The sequence below is a fragment of the Macaca thibetana genome, chromosome 3 (assembly GCF_024542745.1).
Source record: "Macaca thibetana thibetana isolate TM-01 chromosome 3, ASM2454274v1, whole genome shotgun sequence".
NCBI classification, from domain to species: Eukaryota; Metazoa; Chordata; class Mammalia; order Primates; family Cercopithecidae; genus Macaca; species Macaca thibetana.
In genome coordinates, this window is record NC_065580.1 from 150,458,664 (window position 1) to 150,481,098 (window position 22,435).

Consider the following 22,435-nt stretch of genomic DNA (forward strand, 5'->3'; position numbering starts at 1 on the left):
TTGCCCGGATCCAGGAAAGGAAAGAAGTTTTTTAGTGTGCAAATGGAACAAAACAGCAAGGAGAAAAGTCCCCTGATTTCCAACAAAACACAACCGCACCTATCTAATCATATTGCTCATAGCTGTTAAATACCAGATCTCAATCAGCAATTTTAGGGGTGAAGCCTAAGCAGCTAGAGTCTTAAAATAACCCAAAGAAAACCAAATCCTGCAGTGCCTTTTTTCCCCCAGTGTTTCACAAGCAGACAGGCAGAAATCAGGAGGTACACAGGAGAAGAGAAAGGTTAAAATCCCTAAGACCAGTTAAATGAAAACTTCTGAAAATGATGGTGAAACAGAGATACCAACCAAGAAATTGATTCATGCAGCAAAGAGGGAAAGGCAGATTCATACTAAGAGCATAACAGTTAACATCCTGTGATACCAAACCCTCTCTTAGCTGAGAGGGACTTTACTCCAACCCCCTAAATCTTAGGAAGGACTCTAACCTCCTACATTGGGCCTCAAATGCCGGTTCAGTCAAGCGTACTTACCTTTTTTAAAGAGGGGCCTTTAACCCTCTCTGTCTTAGGAGAGACTCTAACTCCCCTAATTGAGCCTCTAACCCAATCCCATCCTCTACCCAAGTAAAGGCACCCCACTTACCCAAAGTTGGCCAATTGATGTTGCAAGCAGATGACTTTCCTTTGGGTGGAGGGTCTCTTCGGTAGAATCCCCATGGGGTTTGCCAGGAAAGAGTTCCCAATCCAGACCCCAAGAGAGGGTTCTTCAATCTCGCACAAGAAAGAATTCAGTGAGAGTTCACAGTGCAAAACGAAAGCAAATGTATTAAGAAAGTGGAGTGGTGAAAGAAAAGCTACTGTATAGAAAGAGTAGGGCATTCCTGAAAGTAAGAGGAGGAACATGCCCACCCTAGGTACAATATTTCTTTACATATAGGATAACAAAATGTGGGGATGTGCTCTACCATTAATACAAGGGTTTGTGATAAAGGATTGATTTTTTTAATTACTATATTTTGCAAGAATCAATACTATTATCTTTAAAGCAAAATTAGGAACGTCCTTGATCTCAAGATATTGGGATATTGGGACATTCCTGAGTCTGGGTCTGTTTAGTAAACATTATGAATCTGTTCCTTTAACCATAAACATGTAGAGGCTAGGAATGCCTAACCTCCTGGAAATGCAGCCCAGCAAGTCCAAGCCTCATTTTTCCTCGCCCTCACTCATGATAGAGTCACTCTGGTTCGAATGCCTCTGACATCCAGAATGGGAAACTTCATTCTCTGGGTTCACTGATTCTCTTCCTCCTGTACTGCAGGCTCGGCTGCTCACTGCTTGCAAAGCCAACGACAAGGACCAAGTGCAGTGAAAGGAAAGTGACTTTATTTTCCAAAGCTAGCAGTGGAGAAGCAACTGGTGTATGCCTCTAGAAACCACTTCAAAAGTTTGGGCTGAGGGAAGCGATTTTAAAAAGGGAACCTTGATATGGGAGGCATGCAGGAGTTGTGCAGGATTCAATGGATGTGTGTCTTGCCCCAGTGCCTGTCTTGAGTTGTGGTCCACCTGGAGCTTCAGGCTGATGCCATCTTGACAGTGACTGGGCGGTAGTTTATTCATCTTGAGAGAGTCTGTAAGAAGGAGAGAATTCAACAGCTGGGTGTTTATGCTTGTTTCTTTTTAAATTAGCCTCTGGTACTTCATAACAAACATATAGTTAGATAAGTGTGCATGGTGTGAGTTTAACAAGCATTCAGTTAGATAAATGTGCACAAGGCAAGGGAGTGTAAGGTGGGAAAGAGAAGGGAGTGGAGTTTTAAAGTGCATTTCACGGCCATATTTTAAGACTAAGGAAAAGGCTTCTGTAATTTGCTTCAAGGTTACACCTTGAAACTGGGGGGAACAAAAGGAGAAAAGGGAGAAAGAAGAAAAATATTTTTAATGTATTTTGAAGCTCTATTACTCAGTTACACTAATATGCCAAATTCTTAGGCCTCTACCAAAATGGCTACAAGTCTTGAGGCCCTGAATACTAACTGCAAAGAATTCAAGACTCCATTTGCCCAGAATTCAAACTCTTAATCTAGAATCTTCCATCAACCATATTCAGCAGAAGTTGCTGTCTTCCATTGCATGCTGCAAAAATGAAATGTGAATGAAAATAAAAACCTGGGATCCCAATTCACTCTGCCAAAGGAAAAATTAAGCTGAAAGCTGAGTCATGCAAGAAGCTGCATTTCCTTTTGTTCCTGAGTAGATAGTTATAGATAAAAAGTTAAATATCTCCACAAGTAGCTACTCTAAGTTCACCTTATCTTACTGAGTGGGAGATGAATATATATTGACTATTCCCCCTACTTGCTCCCTTTCTCTTGCAACATGTGGATTCAGTAATATGACCATACCCTCCCTCTTTCCCCTCCAGCCTGCTTTTCCCCTTTAAATACTGACACCCTCAAAATCATCTTTGAAGAGACTTGTCTCCTAGGTGCATGTCCTTAACCTTGGCACAATAAACTTCTAAATTGATTGAGACCTGTCTCATATACTCTTTGGTTTACACTAAAAATGTGCCTCCTCAGAAATGGCATTCCTTCAACCTACCCTCCTCACTTCTGCTGTAATTCTGTGCCATGTGGTCTTTTAAGAGGAAAGGAATCAAAGCTGTCACTCTGTAGACGCATCTCAGGGCAGGGCAGGCTAATAACAGCTCCCATGACACTTTCTGGGTGAGGCAGAGTGTCTGTCATTAACTTCCAGAAGACCAAGATTCCATGTTGAAGTCTTGTCAATCTACAACATACTTTGTAAACTATAATGTGCATACTAACAGAAAATATTTCATTGTTGTTATTTATTTTTACATTGCCAGGATATCAGACCACACAATGTTATCTTCCAACTAGTGAACCAGCATGGCCCAGCCCCCATATAGATCTGTGGCATGTCTTTATAAAATGGATGGTCAAAATGGGAAATGTAGGGGATGATGAATGTCTTAGTCCATTTTCTGTTTCTTTTAACAGAATTCCTGAAACTCACTAATTTATAAAGAGAAAGAGTTTATTTCTTACAGTTTATGGAGGCTGAGAAGTCCAAGGTCCAGGGGCCGCATCTGATGACAGCCTTCTTGCTGGTAGGGACTCTGTAGAGTTCCAGTGTGGCCACCAAGCCCCCCCACTATTATAACCTATCAGTTCACTAATCCATTAGTGGATTAATCCATTCATAAGGACAGAGCTCTCATGATCCAATCCCCTCCTAAAGGCCCCACCTCTCAATACTGCCACACTGGGGATTGTTTCAACATGAGCTTTGGAGGGGAAAAATATTCAAACTGTATAAACAAATGAGCCGAGAGAAGCTATCTGGACCATTCCCATTAGTGCCACATTATGAACAGTGATCAGAGATCCAGTAATGTGAAAATATGCCATAGGTAACAAACTTTCCTGCCTTTGGAGCCTGAAACCTTGCTGAGAAATATTTAGATCGTGGGAAAATCACAGAACTGTGTCAAATAACTTGGATTCTGAGCTTGATTCCACTCTGGTCTCAGAAAACCACCTTATAAATGTGCCTCACTTTCCTGCCATGCAAAACTGAGAGGGCTTTAGTGTACATTTTCTATGGCTCTTACAAGCTCTACTATTCTTTGGATTTACTAAGCAAGACGTTCATAAATCAATAGTTTTGTTAAATAGTGTTTATTTCATCAAGTGCAAAAATAATACATGCTCATTGTAGAAAATTTAGAAAATGAAAACACTGCAACAGTGAAATAGCTCTTATGCTACTAGTCAGAGAAAAAAATGTTGTCAGTATATTAATACATTTACTTCAAGTAAGTTTTGACACATTTAAATTTTATATTTGAAATTATACACTATGTTTCATATCCTACTTTTTCCACATGAGAAAAAATTGAAAGCAATTTTCATATCAAAATTATCCATAAATACCTTTATTGTTGTTTCATATGCTCCCATACAGATACATGATGGCCTTTCATTAAATATTGAAATTTAGGGTTGGGCTTTTAAAATTACTATGAAGATATTGTGATAAATGGAAATTTTATATGTAAATAGCTGGCTGCTATTCCAGTTTCCTTAGAATCTCAGGAGTGGAACTTTTAGGTCAAAGGATTTAAGCATTTCAAAATTCTTTGATACTATTGTCAAATTGTTCTCCAGAGAGCCTACACCAAATTATTCTCTGGCCAGGCTTAATGCAATACAGGTTTAGCACAGAATCATCCTAGCCTCAGATAGACAGAGTGATGAAGAGGCAGGTTGTCAAGAAGCAGATCTAGGTGGAGGTATGAAGATTGAATTGTTAAATTAAAGAAGTATCTTAAACCCATGAGGACAAGACAAAGTTGTAAGTAAGGTTGGGACAACAGTTTAGCCATTTACAGGGAGTTGGGGGAGGAAAGTTAAATCCCTACCTCATACCTTTTACCACAAAAATGTATCCAGATATGGTACTCTTTTTGTTAAACTCTTCTGGAACAGTTCCACTACTGGTAATGTTGAAGTTGCTCTTTTTGCATCAACCCTCTCATAAGTAATAGCCATAATAACTATAGCTGAAATGGCTGGCCAAAATATTGTTTTAAAATGAGGCACTGGAGAGTCAATGCTTGAAAGAAAGGAATGGCCCTTGTTGAGTTTCCTGCTTTTTACTGCTTTTTGTCTGAGAAGAACTCTACTTGGTGCTGGGCAGTTAAAAACTGAAATGTTGACTCATCATCTTAATGTCTCAAGAACCAGAGAACATAGATTATGGTAACTGCAGCAGCTGCAAATGAAGGAGCAAAGCTAGAAATGAATGATCCAGAAAAGAGGAGCCTTTATATTTTATGAATTAACTCAATCTAAATTTCTGCTGACCCCTGAATCATGCAAGCATTGAGATAGACTTACAGCAACCAACTTAAGATCAAAAGAACTGAACAGAGATTTCTACTGTTGCCCACCACAAGGGAAACATAGTTTGCATTTGCATTTTAAGTCATCCAGTTAAACAAAACAAAACAAAAGAATCAATACTCTTTGGAAGGATAGAATAGAATCCAAAATCTACAGTGTGTCATCATGATATCCAGGATATAATCCAAAATTACTTGACATATGAGGAAACAGGAAAGAAAATCTCAAAAGAAAATGCAACCAATAGAGACCAATCCTAAGATGACCCAAGTATTGGATAAGAATTTTTTTTTTTTTTTTTTTTTTTTTTTTTTTTTTTTTTTTTTTTGAAAGAGAGTCTCACTTTGTCACCCAGGCTGGAGTGGAGTGGCTCGATCTCGGCTCACTGCAACCTCCACCTCCTGGGTTCACGCCATTCTCCTGCCTCAGCCTCCCAAGTAGCTGGGACTACAGGCACCCGCCACCACACCCGGCTAATTTTTTGTATTTTTAGTACAGACAGGGTTTCACTGTGTTAGCCAGGAGGGTCTTGATCTCCTGACCTCGTGATCCACCCGCCTCAGCCTCCCAAAGTGCTGGGATTACAGGCGTGAGCCACCACACCCAGCTGGGTAAGAATTTGATAGCAACTATTATAATTATGCTCATGGACATAAAGGAAAATGTACTTATGATGAATGAAAAGATAAGAAATCTCAGCAGAAAAAAATAGAAACAGAATATTTGGAACAATATCTACAAATAAATAATTCACTGGGTGTACATAACAGATTGAAGATGGCAGGAGAGTTTGTGAACTTGAAGATAGAGCAATAGAATTATCCAGTCTGAAGAACAAAGATTTTAAGAGATTGAAAAAAGAAATAAACAGCTTCAGGGATCTGCGGGACAATAATAAAAGGTCTAATATATGGGCAAATAGAGTCCCAGAAGAGCAGAGATCAAACAGAGCTGAGAAAAGAAAGATCTGAAGAAATAATGGCTGGAAACTTTCCCAATTTAGTGAACGTTGTAACTTTATGGATCAGAACAATCATCAAATTCCAAACAAGATAAATACAAAGAAAACTATACAAAGGCATATCTAGTCAGACCGTCAAATACCAAAAATAAAGAGAAAAGCTTTGAAAGCAATCAGAGAGAAAAGTACATTATACATAGGGAACACTGATTACAATTATTATAGAATTCTTGTCAGAAACAATGGAGATCAGAAGACATTAGAACAATATATTTAAAGTGCCTAAAAATGGTCAACTCTGAATTTTGTAATGAATGACAGTATCATTTGAATTTTAAAAGCTAATAATTTGTTGCCAAAAATAGACAAGAAATGCTAACAGAAATTTGTCAAGACGAAGGGAAAGAATACCTGGTGAAACATTGAAACTTGAGACAGGAATGGAGAGTTTGGGAAATGGTAAACAGGTGGATAAACATAAAAGATTATTTTCCCCTTTATTTAAAGTACAAATGACTGCTTAAAGCAAAAAAAAAAAAAAAGTAGCATATTGCAGGATTTATAACATGTGGATGTGGTAAATCTGCCAACTCTAACATAAAGAACAGGCATTAAGGGTGTGTTTACTATACAGTTGCAAGGTGCATATGTTTTATGTAAAGTGTCACAGTATTAATTCTAAGTAGACAATGAAAAGTCAATAGTGAAAAGTGATTCCTAGAACAGCCATAAAAATATAATGCAAAAGGTGTAGCCAAAAAGTAGGTAAGTTGAGATGAGTTTCTTTAAAAAAAAAAAAAAAAAATCCTCTCTCTAGGCAGGACTTTTTCTGCAGAACAGAGGAATAAAAAGCAGAGGTGACAAACAGAAAGCAAACAGTAAAATAGAAGCCCCAAATTCAACCATATCAATAATTACATCTACAGGTTAATAGACAAAAGACTTCTGCTATTGTTTGGACGTGGTTTGTCCCTGCCAAAATTCATGTTGAAATTTGATTCCCAATGTGGTGGTGCTGAGAGATGAGGCCTAATAGGAGGTGTTTGGGCCATGGGGTGGAGCTCTCATGAATAGATTCATTCTCTCTCTAGAATGAGTTCTCATTCTTGCAGGACTGAATTCATTACTACAGAGCAGGTTGTTCTTCCTTGTGTTTGGTCTTTGTGCACATGCACACTTGCCTTTTCTGCTTTTCACCGTGAATTGAAGCAGCACAAGACCCTCACTAGGTAGGCTGCCCGATTTTGGACTTTCCAGCCTCCAGAATTGTGAGCCAAATAAACTTTTCTTACCCAGTCTCAGGTATTTTATTATATCAACACGAAACAGACTAAGACAACTCCAATTAAAGGACACAGATTGTCAGAATGGATTAAAAATCAGGACCTAACTGTATGCCTTCTAAACAAGACACATTTTTAAATAATGACACTAAAAGATTGAAAGTAATTAGATGTAAAGAAGCATAAGATGTAAGCAGTGAGCACAAGAACACCAGAGTAGCTATATCAACATGAGACAAAGCAAATTTAAAGACAAAGGGTATAACAAAAGGGGTGAAGTGGGCTTCAGCCTCCTGAAAGGTTCATCCAGTGATAGAGTGTCCTGTGTCCATATCATTCTGGTCAGCTTCTGCCAGACATTACATTTTAATTCAGCCAGTTTTCCTTTATGAAACTTCAAACAAAATGTGCAACTCCAAGCAGTGACAGATCACTGAAGGAAGGTTCCAACCTTGCTGGTCATGTTACAGTCACAGTGTTAGTGACTCTCAGGCTAGCCTGATAATAGCCATTCCCATGAGTCTGTTGGAAGGGAGGGAGCGATGAAGGGAGAAATCATTCTTCCCAGTGATAAATGGTTCATATATCATTTTTGTGTAATGATTTATTTTCAAAGTAAACTTGAAGTTTAGGGAATTCCTACCTGGAATTTTGGAATACTCATCCCACACATAAGCAGTTTTCTCTGAGACTATTTCATAATACAAGATAGAGAATAGTTATGAAGAATACTGTACTCCAAAAAATGCAAGAGAAAAGCAAGTGAACTTGCCATTGTGGCTTTTCTTTCTTCTTTAGCTGGAAAAGACAGAAAAGATGGTGTCCTGCCCCTTTCTCATTCACATACCAGCTCCTGGATGTGGGCTTGTGTTTCCTTAACCACAGGAACTTGGAGGGGGAGGAGCACCTGCGCAAACGGGCCCTGCAGCTGCCGTTCACCTTCACTACGGGGGAGGCCCTCCTGTATGAGAGCAGCCTCCCAAGCGCCCTGACTGCCCTCCCAGCCAGGAAGAGGACCAGGGCTAGGAAGGGTCTTGCAGCTGGCCAGGACTCTTCGTGCCCCGGATCTCTCCTTGGAGCCATGATGCAGCAAGATGAATCCGTGTACTTGTCCTGCATTGCTCCCACCCTCCAGGGCTCACCCTTCGAGAGGCAGGGGTCTGATAACAGATGTGAGGACAAGGAAGAGAAAGAGAAGGAGGAAGGCAGCTCCCTGCTGGCCCTCATCGAGAGCCTGCTGGAGAAGGACAAGGAAGAACAGCCTGACCTTTGCTCCACCCTCCAGCACCTGGCTGTCACCAATCTCAACCAGCGTCTGTGGGAAGAGAAGCTTCAAGGAGCTGACTCGGGCCCTGCAGGACCTCAGAACTGCCACCTGCCACCACCCAGCCAAGGAAGAAAACTCCACAGGGAGAAGGAGACCCAGTTTTATGACACTGGGAACGTGGGCTTGCCCCCACCAGCCAGCATGACTTCTCCACAGACCCTGAATCCACCATCTTCTCAGGGCTCAGCCCAGCTAGCCACAGAAGTAACTTCACCTCCAAACGTGGGCTTGGTGCCCAGCTACCCTCAAGCACATCCCCAGGATTGTCTCATCACTGGTCCTTCTATCCCTGGCCCCACACTCCAGAACCCCCTCCAGGGCCCCCCACAGTGGTGGCCTCGGCACAGCCAGGCAGTGCCTTCGAACTTTGAGATGTGTCAGAAGCCAACATTTGACCTCAGCCCACTGCCTCAGGCCTCCAGCCCAAGCCGGCCTGCTCAGGGTTTTCAGCCAAGCCACACACCTTTTCTCTCTTTAGGAGAAAATGTTCCTGGACACCTGGCTCCGCCAGGCCCTGGTGTTCTGAATTTTTGCAAGGAATCTGTGCCCTGGACCTCCACACACACTGGTCAGGGCCAAGGGTCCTTGATCCCCTCAGACCCCACTTTATGTGTCAACCCATGTGGTACCCACCGTTTGTGCAGCATTTGGGATTCCCCTATCCAGGGCCACCCAGTTGCAGTCCCCATGGAGGTGGTGGCAGAGCAGAAAGCAGGGCAGGCCCAGCCTGACCCCTTCAGCTGCCCATGGATGGTTGACCCCTGCCTTCCATGGACACGGCCACCCAGTCCCAGCTTGTACAGAGGTCAGCCCCCATCTGTGCAGGGGGCAACTGGGACACCAGAGGAAAAATCTGGAGAGGGGGAGCATCCACCCCACTCTCTGGGGCCAAACCAGCTTTCCAGGAGTCCAGCCTGTCCTTCCCAAGTACTTCCTCCGGGATCCTCAGCCATGCAGGGCTCTTACACTGCAGACCCCAACCCAGCCACCAAGCAGCAGCAGTGGGTGCAGGGGGTGCTGCAGAGCCAGGAGCACTGTGGGCAGGTAAGAGAAGGGGCACCACGTGTCCATCACCAGGCTGGCCACCTGAGAGATGCCATTCCCCAGGCTCCTCAGCAGAACCCCTTCCCCTCTCCTGACTCTGCCAACAGCTCCCCACATTCAGGTGGCAGCCACTACAGCAGCCCAGCAGAGCTTATGAGACAAGTCAAAGACAGACCACAGGTGCCACCTAGCCTGGCCCAGCCTATCTGCCCCCCTGACCTGGCCTGGCCTCCCACGTCCATGCAGGGCAGCTATGACATTAGGCTCCGGGTGGGTGTTGGTACACAGGGTCTCAGAAAACCGGGACCGGCAGGGAAGGGCACCCCACCACACAGGTCAAGTACAGAGCTGCTGGCAAACGTGGACATGTCAGGGCCTTAGCCCAGACAGACAGTACAAGGAGGGGCAATGGAACTGGCCCAGCCTTGGCTTGGGTTGCTGTGGGGTCCAGAGTGGGGACACAGAGAGATTTTGCAAAGGTAGCAGGTTACTGCCATGTGGATCATGTGAAGCCAGTAGTGGTGGCAACCACAGCCCCCTGGAGGGCCCCATTTGGTGTCTCCTGGGCCATTGCTGAGCAGCCTGGATGCTCCCCATAATGTAGCCTAGCTTTGGACCCCCAGAACTTGAATTAGTCATAGAGATTTGAATGTGGTCCTCTTGCAACTCCCTGCATGCACCACTTCCAACACCCCATGCAGAGACCGGCACTTCTCCTTTGCCTGGTGCTGCTGGGAACTGAGGCCCTCTGTAGGCATGAAGTCTTCAGGTGACTAACCTTCCCCCAGAAATGCAGCTTTGGATGGAAATCACATGAGAGTGCTGCTGCTTCCCTCAGCTCCTGTCGTGGTTTCTGGGTGATGCCCTCAGGACTGAGCAGGGATGTATAGCTGATTCCCTGAACCCTAAGTGGCCCCAAATAGCCACATCTTGGGTCCTCTCCCAACTTTGCTGGGTTTTCTGTCCCTTCTCATTGGACACTGCAACCCCTCACTTCTGCTTTCGGGGATCTCAGGCTGCCCATCTCTAGGGTCCCTGCTCACTTCTCTTCCCAGTGTTTTGTTTTCATCTGTTGTAGGTTAGAAAATCTGAAGACCAGATTTGATAAACTTTCCTGAAACCAAAATAAACAGATTCCTAATCAAAGCCTGAATAAGCAAGTATCAATTTTAGACTCCTCGAACTAGCCCTCTTCTCTTTTCAGCAAATCTGTTCTTACTCAGTTTCCTGTTTTCCTAACAGCGGTGTTCCCAAAACGAAGGCCGCAAGATGGCACTGGGGGTTCCAGGCCCAACAGCAAAGACATTTTTCTCCCAGGTCTGACGTAAGATGATGTTGTGCTTTGCACGTCTACACGAGAGATTTGGGGCCTTAACTACTGACATTTTCCCTGAGATTAAAGTTTCTTAAACTCTCAGATTGCTGGGTGAATATTTAACTTATTTCTATGGGTATAATTACACATATTTGAAAGCTTAATCTCTGGATTCCAAAGATATACTTTTCGACTTCATTTAATTCAATGCATTTTATACTAAAGGAAATGCATACAGAATTCTCTTTGCTTAAAAAGTTATTTATGAACCCACAAAAATGTTCAAAGGAAAGGGATGCGAGGAGCATGCACCAGCAGACGTGCCCAGACATTCACCTGGAAGGGGCCCCACAACCGTGGTGTCTGGTGACCATGTTTCTAAGCTGAGGGCTGAGGCTCAGCATCGAATGAGTGGGGGACCACACGGCCTCCTTTCTGCCAGGTAGAGGCCACTGGATGCCCAGTTCTCAGATCACCGTAGGGCACTGACCTGACGGCCGCAGACAGAGAAGGCAAGAGTGAGCCTTTGGCCTAGACACCTGAAAGGGGCTCATAATTCACTATCTGGACACAGGACAAGGGGCTGGTCTGCGGAGTCTGGGTGGTCTGCGGAGTCTGTGTGCAGGAAGGCAGTGTCTGAAGGGGGTGCAGGGATAGGGTTGATTGGAATATTTAGGCCACAGGAAGACGGTGTCCAGTCTGAAGGGGGTGCGGGGATGGGGTTGATTGGAACATTTAGGCCACAGGACACCTTGAAATGCAGGGTGTGTGGGGCCTCAGTCCCACTGCAGAGCAAAAGAAGAGAGCCTGGCGAGGCTCAGATAGCCACTGCTTCTCCTTCCATAAAGGGTTCAGAACCGCAAAGGCACTTCCATTTACTACTGTGACTTAGAACCACAGAATTCATTGTTTAGGAGCTAAAATGAGCCCTGAATATCACCAGTAAGACCTCCTTAGTTAGCATGGGTCCACAGGCATGACCTGATGGCCAGGGACCATTTGTCCTGCTCACGACTGTCACCCAAAAGCAGACACACAGTAGGTGCTTCATGAATATTTGTTCTGTATGTGAACAAATGAATGAGGGAATGAATGGATGAGTGGACAAAGAAACCACAGAACTAAAGACCAGGAGGTCAAGGGACTCACCCAGTGCAGAGCCCAGGTGGGGACCCCTCTTGTCCACTGCTCGTTAGAGACTGTTGAGCTGCACACAGCAGGGGAAAGAAGAGGGAAGCCATTTTTGCCCATTTTTCAACAGAATTGTGGATTCCTGGGTGTTGATGATGTTGTTTTATGACAGGAAGTCTGTTATCTTGGACTCTTAAGCCAAAAAACACTGAGACATCAAACAAACAAAGCCCAGCATCTTGACACAGAGGGGTGAAAATAAACACCGAAACAATGACCAGAACTCAGTCATGCTTTAACCCTCTCCCTCAAATGAAAAAAATGTCCCATTGTGAGGTAAGGTTAGATTTCTAATCTCACGTAGAACCTGAATGTGGGCAGCATTGTGCCCTAACAGGCAGAGGTCTAACTGGAGTGCTGTTTATGCTTTCCTCTGCCCTGCTCTTGTAATACCTAACCTTGTTTTTTACTAACTTTGTTTGTAGACTCTCCCTTTCTCCCTTAATCACCTAGCCTTGTTTCCACATGAATAAGCTCTCCCTTAGCTGAGAAAGCTGGACGGAGGAACTCCATTTGGCTCCGTCATTTGCCAGGCTTCAAGGACTCCTTACCCACCCCCTTCCTCAAGGAGTTAACTTGTGTAAGCTGACTCAACATTTCAGAATCCAATTAACTGATAAGGTACTGAAGCAAGCAAGGTAGGAAGTTCCCTGGATTTTACTCAAGAGATAACAATAAAACCTTGAGTTTGTGTCTGGCAGAGCCCACATATATAACATCTTATGAAAGATTTAGAGCCCCTGCACCTGGAAACTTTGTTTCTCTGTAACCATTTGTCTTTTTAACTTTTTTTGCATGTTTTTACTTCTGTAGAATTGTTGCAACTGAGCTCCGCCTCCCCTTCCTAACCCCAAGTATAAAAGAAAATCAAGCGCCTTCCTCCAGGCGGAGAGAATTTCAAGCGTTAGCCGTCTCTCTGTCGCCAGCTAATAAAGGACTTTTACATTTGTCTCAAGGTGTGGCGTTTCTCTAACTTGCTCGGGTACAACACTCTCTGTCCAAAAAAATCAGTTTAATCACAGAACAGTGCGTGTGCCTGAACACTGTGAAGTCAGTCTTAATGTGAAAAGCTGTCCTATGGTGTTTTTTTATGTGGTCACAAGCTTTATGAAACTGCTCAAAGACTTTCATGTGCAGTGCGGATTGATGACATGTATGTAACAATTAATATGTACATGTCATTTCTCTGTGCTGTTCGGGTACTGCCATGAACCATAATAAAACAGTGAGAGTCAACACACAGCTCTTGCGAATAGGTCCGCTGTTTCATATTGCTGAGCAACAAACCACGCCCAGAACTTCGTAGATTAAAGCGTCGGTCATCCATTTGTTCATCATGCTGCAATATGGGCTTGGCTCAGCTGGTGGTTCTGCTGGGCTCACCAGTCATTCATGTGACTGTGGTCACTTAGCACCTCAGCTGGGGCTAGAGGGTCCAAGATGGCCTTACTCACATGTCTAGCAGTTAGCCTGGTGTCAGCGGGGGACCCTTGGTTATCTCGCTTGTGGCTTCTCCAGACAGAGATCCAGGATTTCTTGTCTGCAGCATGCTCCAAGAAGGCAAGCCCAGTGTACACGTTCTTATCAGGCCTCTGGGCAGATGTGCTGACCCCCATTGGCCAAGCCAAGTCTCAGGGCTAAGCACTGACTCAAAGTGGAGAGCGGTGCACAGGGTCATAAATACTGGGAGGTGAGCTTCATGAGGACCCACTAGCAGCTTTCCTTCGCAGCCGCACAGCAGTCTCCAGGTTACCAGGTGAGTGGTGCCCATCACACACATTTGAATGTGAGCTATAGTATTGTAACCAAGAGAGTTATAGAGAAATGCCACACTTTGAGACTGATTCAGGAGTCCTTTATTAGCCGGCGACCGAGAGACGACTAGCGCTCAAAATTCTCTCGGCCCCAAAGAAGGGGCTAGATTTTCCTTTATACTTCGGTTTAGAGAGGGGAAGGGGAGCCTAGCTGTAGCAATCTTACAGAAGTAAACAGGCAAAAAGAAAAAAAAGTTAAAAAGACAAATGGCTACAGGAAAACAAACAGTTCCAGGTGCAGGGGCTTTAAATCCATCACAGGGTGATAGGTGGGAGGGCTTTGGGTGCTATGTCCCGGACACAAACGCGGGGACTTGGGTACTATCACCCAGGCGAATTCCTGGGAACTGCGGACATAGCTTGCCATGTACCTTATCGGTTAATTGCACTCTGATGTGCTGGGAGTCAGCTTGTACGTCCTTGAGGAAGCGGGTGGGTGAGGAGCCCTTGATGTCTTGCAAATGCAGGAGCCAGATGGAGTCCGTCCGGCTGTCTCAGCTCAGGGAGAGTCGATTCATAGGAAAACAAGGTTGGGTATTACATTAGGAACCAGGCTACAAGGGTCCACTTAACTCATGGTGTGGCAGGGCTAACCCTTGAGGACAGGGGCTCCTGGAGCACGAGACGGGTGGGGAGAGAAGCTTCTGTCTCATCTCCAGACACAGGGTGGTCCTCAGGGGAAACTTCACCTGGGCTTAGCTGAGCTGTGGGGCCCTCCCCTGTGCACCTCCTGTCTCCTTTGCCTCTCCCTTTCTTCAGAGCACAGGTCCCTCCTGCTGCCACAGCCATGACCACAGCCTTGCCCACGCCCCTCGCTACGTCTGGCTGAGAAATCAGGAGAGAAGACAGTAGGTGAGCGCCTAACTGAATGAAATCCACAAAGGCACAAAAGGCTGCTGTGCCCTCAGCCTTCCCTGAAGCCTTATGTTTTTAAGAGGGTGTTTGTTGACTCACCAACCTCTCATGAACCCCCAAAATCTGAGACAAGTCTCAGTCAATTTAGAAAGTTTATTTTGCCAAGGTTGAGGACACACACTCCTGACACAGCCTCAGGAGGTACTGACGACATGTGCCCACCGTGGTCAGAGCACAGTTTGGTTTTATACATTTCAGGGAGACACGAAACATCAATCAATATATGCAAGATGAACATTGGTTCAGTCTGGAGAGGCGGATAACTCAAAGTAGGGAGGGGCTTCCAGGTAGGTAGATAGACAAATGGTTGCATTCTTTCGAGTTTCTGATTAGCCTCTCCAAAGGAGGCACAGATATGCATTGATCTCAGTGAGCAGAGGGGTGACTGAATAGAATGGGAAGGAGGTTTGCCCTCAGCAGTTCCCGGCTTGACTTTTTCCTTTAGCTTCATGATTGTGGGGCCCCTTTCACACTCTCCTTAGAGCACTTCCTAAAACACAGGGGCGGGGAAGTCTGTCTTGTGAGGCAGAAGACGTTGACTCTAACCCAGCTTCCTACATGGCCCTGCCTTTTCCAGAATTACTCAAAGGCTCTCATTTATCTGCCTGTGCTCTGTGGCATAAAGATCATAACGAGACAGAGGGACATCTGTAGGTCCACCACCTGGAGGTCAGCAAGCCCACCAACCTGGGGTCTGTGGGCAGCTGGCCTTCCACGGACACTTCATGGAAAAGCAGAGGGACACAGTCATTCCAGGTTAGAAAGCCGGGCTCAGAACGTCTCAGTCACATATCACAACCATGGTGGAGGGATGATAGATGGATGGACGGATGGATGGATATGGATGATGGATGAATGATGGATAGATGGAGGGATAGATGTGGATGTATGGATGGATGGAGGGATAGATGTGGATGATGGATGGATGGATGGATGGTGGATGGATGGATGGATGGATGGATGGATGGATGGATGGATGATGAGGGATAGATGTGGATGATGGATGGATGGATGGTGGATGTATGGGTGGATGGATGGGTGGATGGATGGATAGATGGATAACAGATGGATGATGGATGCATGGATGAATGGATGGATATAGCTATCTCCTATTGGTTCATATCTTTGGAGAGCCCTCATGGGCCCACACTTCTACCAGGCTCTGGTCCATCCAGGCGGGACTCAGGGTGGGAGAAGTCATAGGCCCCACCACCCCACACATACTTTGCCCACCCACACATGTCCAGCACTGGAGTAGGGCCGCCAAGGGCCACGTGGCCACAGTAGGGCTCATGAGCAGACAGAGGGCTCCCCAGGCTCTGATCCCACCCTGCCCAGTCTGCACACACAGTGAGAGGAGCACCGCACACGTGGCCCACCCAAACCAAGCCACAGGCTGCCCAGACCCTCTCTTCCCTCCTTACTACATGAGGTAGTGCCCCCTCCAGGGCCCAGGGCCTTTCTCATCAGTGGCTTCCTGAGAACTGTGTGTGGCCATGAAGATGGCCCCCTGGCCACAGGAGTTTACCTGGAGTGGGGGGCGGTCCCTCTTGCATGGACACAGCCCCAGCCCAAGGGTGGGGGTGACCCGTGTGTATCTTTCCAGGTATGGACAAAGCCCACTCACATGTCGTTTCATTCCCACAACAATCATTTGAAACAGACAGTAAATATGTAGGTCCTGTGGAGTCCTTATTAAGGAAAACAAGTCAGGCTTAGAGGAGCAGGAGAAAGCAAAAAGCGAAGGCAGATAAGCTGTAAGTCTGCCTTTCTTCATAGTCCAAGACACATGGCCCTCTGGCACAAATAACCCACAGTCTTCCTGTGCCCAGTTATCACCAGACCCTTGGCTGATAGAAACAGCAAGTTAGCTCGCTGCAACCTTGGCGTTATCACTGCTGTATGTAGCCTTCTCCAGCACTAGCACCATCCTTTAAAAGCCCCAGCAAGCCTTCATCTCCTTGCTGTCAGCTCCTCTCTTGCTGACTTGCCCATTGCTTCCTTAAAACATATTTTTCTACTTTCTCTAATAAATCTGCCTTTCTTTACCTACAACTGTCTTGGTAAATTCTTTTTCTGCCCACACTACCAGCCCCAGATAGTCACTACCCACGACAGGTCTCATTGGTGAAACTGAGGCACAGCAGAGCTGGAGCCAGCACGCTCACTCCTGGTGCAGAAGCTTCCCAAAGAAAGCTCCTCACAGCTTGGCTGTGCCCAGGACACAGGAACAGGCCCACCAAGCAGCTGCCCCTGGGTGGCCTTGAGAGCCCAAGAGACCACGGGCCCCAGTCCACTACTTCTGGGGGCATCACTGGGCCTCCCCTGTCCACCATGCCCTAAACTCAGTCCTGGCCACAGTCCCTGAAGAGCTCTGGGAGAGGTGACCACATCCCAACCAGATGGCTTAGCTCAGGGGCAGCCAGGCCCTGGGTTTACCAGGACTCTGAGCCAGGCTCCAGGCTGAGTAAAGGGGATGCCTGGCCTGCTGTGTCCTGCAGCCCCTCAGCCTCTCAGCTCAGGTGTAGATCTCAACCTGTAAGTGCCATCAGAAAGGTGCCCGCATGTCACCACTTTTACATCCAGGGCGGCAGAGAGCGTAGGGGCTGTGGGTGTTCTCGGCACTGCAGTGAATCCCACCTGGAGAAGGTATGTCATCTCCAGTTTACACATGGGGAAACTGAGGCATGGTGCAGCAAAGCCACTCATTCAAGGCAGAGTCAAGACTTGAGCCAGGAAGTCTGGAGCACTCAGGGAACTTGGGATACCAGTCCTGAGACCACCAGATTCGTAGGCCTAGAGCTCAGGAGAAAGCCTGAGGTCTTTGGGGTTGTTGAGGCTGTATGGAGAGTCTTCAAGAGCTGGTTGTCGAGAAGCCGGAAGGTCCCCTACAGGGAAGGAAGAAGGAGAGGGTCTGGGGGAGGCAGCCTAGACCAAGTGTGTGGTGCACTGCAGGGACCCAGTGGACTGTGGGGGTGCAGCCCTGCACGGGGGCCTCCCAAAGACGACAGAGGTGTGTGAAATGGGGCAGTCCACTTCCTAGAGACTGGCTGAGTGGAGGGGAGGAGTCTCTGGGGGCAGGACCATCAGGGATTTCTTTTTCTTTCTGACATCACTGTATTTCCCAAGTAGACTATAGAAGTCATGCCTTGATTGTGTAATGGAAAGCTGTTTCTTTTCTTTTTTGAGACAGAGTCTCACTCTGTCGCCCAGGCTGGAGTGCAGTGGCGCGATCTCGGCTCACGCAAGCTCTGCCTCCCGGGTTCACGCCATTCTCCTGCCTCAGCCTCCCGGGTAGCTGGGACCACAGGCGCCGCCACCACGCCCGGCTAATTTTGTGTGTGTGTGTGTGTGTGTGTATGTGTGTGTGTGTGTGTGTGTGTGTTTTTAGTAGAGACGGGGTTTCACAATGTTAGCCAGGATGGTCTCGATCTCCCGACCTTGTGATCCGCCCGCCTCGGCCTCCCAAAGTGCTGGGATTACAGGCGTGAGCCACCGTGCCCGGCCATGGAAAACTTTTTAACAATCACAACAGGGAAAAATACTAAAGGAGTGCTCAACCAATTTTTGAATGTTCTTTTCTGACACGGGTTCCCCACCTTCAGGCTCACTCCTCCATCTGGTACTGGCTCCCGCAGTCATGCACTTCTGTGCTTTTGGCAAAAGAGGTTTCACATGATGAGAAAGCTTGGAGAATTGCTGAACACCCCTGCTGCTCCCCGTTAAGCTCCGTGGCTCAAATTTTATTGCTCCATTCAAGGGAACTCCATGAGGAAAATGAAATCTGAAAGAGGTCCAATAACCCTGTCCATTTCTACGGTGTAGCCGTTGTATATTCTGGGAGACCTACCTCCCTCTGCTTGTACATAAAGTGACACTCTTGTTACTCAGCAGGCGATCTGAGGAAGCTGTTTTGAGAAGAAGGTAGCCAGCTATCAAAAATGCTTGTGTACGAGACGTACCTTTTAAAATTTAAAAGAGCACTCCCACTTTTTCTGTTTCTTGTAGTCACAGGTTTGCTTGACTACTTGGAATAATGTCTTTAAAGATGCAAATTTATGAATTTGGGTCACCTGTATATTTTTCGCTGTCAACCAGAAGCCCATTTGATACAAGTAGTGCCGTGACGTCTGCCTTGAGGGCCCTCATATTTGCATCCTCCGCAGGAGCCACAGTTGCAGAGCTCCGAGGGGCACCCTGTCCCCAGCACCTCTGCAGATGACCATTTTCATTAGTTTCTGGGGCATCCTTCATGGGTTTCTTTTGGAAGATTAAAAAAATCCATATCTGTGTTTATTCATATTTTCTGTATACTCTGTTGCACTGTGCTGTTTTCACCTAACAACGTAACCTGGGAATCGCGCCTTCTCGGGTTATAACAATGCTCCTGCTTCCTTACAGCTACATAGTGCTCCATTGTGGGGATGAACCTATTAGTTCAACCATTCTCCTGTGGTTGGTCATCAAGCTTACTCCAGTGCTTTGCTATTACAAAATAAGGTGTCAATTAATAACTTTGTGCATATGTTACTGCACATTTGTGAAGATGTAGCCTCAGATATCGGGTTTTTTTTCAGAGACAGTGTATTTCTCTGTTGCCCAGGCTGGAGTGTAGTGGTGCGATCACAGCTTACTGTGCAGCCTCCACCTCCTGGGCTAAAGCCATCCTCCCACCTCAGCCTCCTGAGTAGCTGGGACTACAGGTGCATATCACCATGGCTGGCTAATTGTTTAAATGTTTTTAGATACAGGGTCTAGCTCAGTTGCCCAGGCAGTTCTCAAACTCTTGGCCTCAAGTGATCCTCTTCCCTTGGCCTCCCAAAGCACTTGGATTACAGGTATAAGCCACTGCACCTGGCCCTCAGATATTGATTTCTAACCGTATGTGTGTGTCGTGTGTGTGTGTGTATGTGTGTGTGTCGTGTGTGTGTGTATGTGTGTGTGTGTCGTGTGTGTGTATGTGTGTGTGTCGTGTGTGTGTGTGTCTGTGTGTGTCGTGTGTGTGTGTGTATGTGTGTGTGTGTCGTGTGTGTGTGTGTCTGTGTGTGTGTGTGTGTCGTGTGTGTGTGTATGTGTGTGTGTGTCGTGTGTGTGTGTCTGTGTGTGTGTGTGTGTCGTGTGTGTGTGTGTGTGTGTGTCGTGTGTGTGTGCGTATGCAGAAAAGAAAACGACTTCCATGGAGGTGGCTGTCTTCTTAGTCTGTTCCTACTAAACAACAACAAAAACAAAACCATAAAAACATTTGATAATCTAATCTGGATGTGAAAGCTGTGGCTCCCGAGGGTTGGAAGGAATCAGAGAAACAGATGTGAATGACTTTGTCTGAGAAGTATCCATGATCTTGGAATGGGAGGAGCCAGTGGAGGAACAGGGGTGGAGCCCCACTGAGAGCGCATGGAGGCTTCTGCAAACCTGGCAGTGGTGGCAGGGGCTGCTCTGACAGCCATCTCTGCTGCCCCGAGTCTGCAGGAAGGCCCAATGCACACACAAATGCCTTGTGTTTTAAGAAATCAAGGACATGGAAAGACACAAAAAAGCAATGTTTAGAGAAAACAGGAAAGCCAAGAATCAACAGGCAGATGACAGAGTGCCTGAGTTTCAGTAGAAAAATCACTTTCAGGCATATAGCATAAAGTTACAGTTGGTTCAAATCCAAAAAATCATCTCACTCAACAATATAACATCACTTCATGTTTCAAGGTATGTTTGGGCAATTCACACAGAGGGTTTGCCAGGTCTGGGGAAGAGGCTTACATGGACATTGGACATGGCCATTCCCTGGAGGGGAGGACTCACAGCAGAGATTTCAGCAGGGCTCTCAGCGGAAGACACAGGGCAGACTCACCAATGTCCACAAAACTCAAAGGGGACTGCAGCACTATGCGGCTCTAGGGGTGGAGGGTCCGGGCAGTGGCATGGGTGAGACCCAGGAGATGCCAGTGCCATGGTCGTGTGTGAGGTCCCAGGGGAACCCAGGCTCGCAGGGTACTGAAGAGCACCTTGTCCATGCTGTATTTCATATCCTGTTAAGTTGAACCATGCTCCCTCCATAGATGAGCCTCCACAAGCCAGCATGGCAGCCACCCCCTCATGGCCAAATCCTTGCAAATGACAGAAAAGGTATGCTTTTGTTAAATCAAGTTCAGCCTAACGCTGCCTCCTAACATATTTTAAGTTAGACCTAAAGGTTTTTCTGTACGTTGTGAACTATAACAAGTGGAGGTGTAAATAGACCACGGCCTACTCTTGTGCCAGTCACCTAGTTTTGACCAATCAAATGTGGCCAACTGTTTGAACCATGTTCAAATAAGGCAAACGCCAAGCTATCACCAGTCCAGCTGTGTGGTGGTGGTGGTGGTGGTGGTGGTGGTTTTGAGATGGAGTCTCACTCCCTTCACCCAGGCTGGAGTGTAGTAGCTGGATCTCCGCTCACTACAACCTCTGCAGTGATTCTCGTACCTCAGTCTCCTGAGCAGCTGGGATTACAGGCACACACCACCGCGTCTGCCTACTTTTTGTATTTTTAGTAGAAACGGGTTTTCACCATGTTGGCCAGGCTGGTCGCAAACCAACTGAGCCGTTTTTGCACCTCACTTCTGTTTTCTGTACTTCACTTTCCTTTTTCTGTCTGTAAATCTTCTCCCACCACGTGCCTGCACTGGAGTCTCTGAGCCTGCTCTGGCTTGGGAGGTTGCCTGATCCCCGAATCATTCTTTGCTCAATTAAAGTCTTACATTTAATTCAACTGAAGATTTTCCTTTTAAAACTTCCAATAAATAGGTCCATAACTCCTTTAGAATTCCTAAAATATCAGATGCAAATAGGATTTGGATTGAAGGAAGACATCACAATCCAAAAGGGACAGAGGCTAGAAAAAAGATGAGAAAGTCCAGGTCGACTGGGGCTGGGAGCTGTCAGGTGTGGGGTGAAAGTCAGGCACCCGAGAAGTCAGTCGGGGACAAGACACAAACAAATCACCCCACAAATCACACATCACACACACCCACACCACACTCATCACAACACACACACACCACACTCACACACAAACCCCACACCACACTACACACACACACACCCCCTTACCATACATCACACCACACATATACACACACCCCACACTCACAGCACTCCATACATGCACTCACACACACACCCCACAGAGACACACAGATTTGGGACTGGAGCCAACATCTGATTCTGGGGAGAAGTCTATAAGGACATACACAGGCAATAACTCTTTGGTGTTAATATGATCCAATCTAGAAAACCATCTCTTGTATGACCAGGCAGCTACCTGCTGTCAACTACATTTTGTGTCTCAAAACAATCATATTCGTGTGATATTTGTTTAGGAAAAAATACACACACACGAACATGAATCACCGTGGTTGTTGCAGAAAGGTGTTTCCTGCTTCCTTATGTTGCCTGTATGAGACTAATTTTATTCTTTAAAGCTTAGTTTATGACTTTACTGATGAGAAACTGAAGGGGGCCAGCCCCTCCACACCTGTGGGTATTTCTCGTCAGGTGGGACGAGAGACTGAGAAAAGAAATAAGACACAGAGACAAAGTATAGAGAAAGAACAGTGGGCCCAGGGGATCGGCTCTCAGCATACGGCAGACCCGCATGGGCACCGGTCTCTGAG

General features: G+C 46.3%; 1 protein-coding gene across 22 annotated transcripts in view; it reads left to right on the forward strand.

Moving 5' to 3' along the window:
* Positions 1-22,435, forward strand: part of S100B (S100 calcium binding protein B) — a 153,482-nt gene that overhangs the window by 45,255 nt on the left and 85,792 nt on the right. For 2 of the 22 annotated variants that reach the window (XM_050784371.1, XM_050784359.1), the window contains exon 1: positions 17,704-17,707. The exons of 14 other annotated variants lie outside the window; for them this stretch is intronic. The gene's annotated coding sequence lies outside the window, so the exon portion shown is untranslated. Of the gene's footprint in view, positions 1-1,899; positions 1,904-9,330; positions 9,337-11,280; positions 11,285-11,578; positions 11,583-16,322; positions 16,328-17,703; positions 17,708-20,525; positions 20,530-22,435 lie in introns of those variants that run through there. 6 more of the 22 variants (XM_050784387.1, XM_050784392.1, XM_050784382.1 and 3 more) reach the window with 6 other exon arrangements.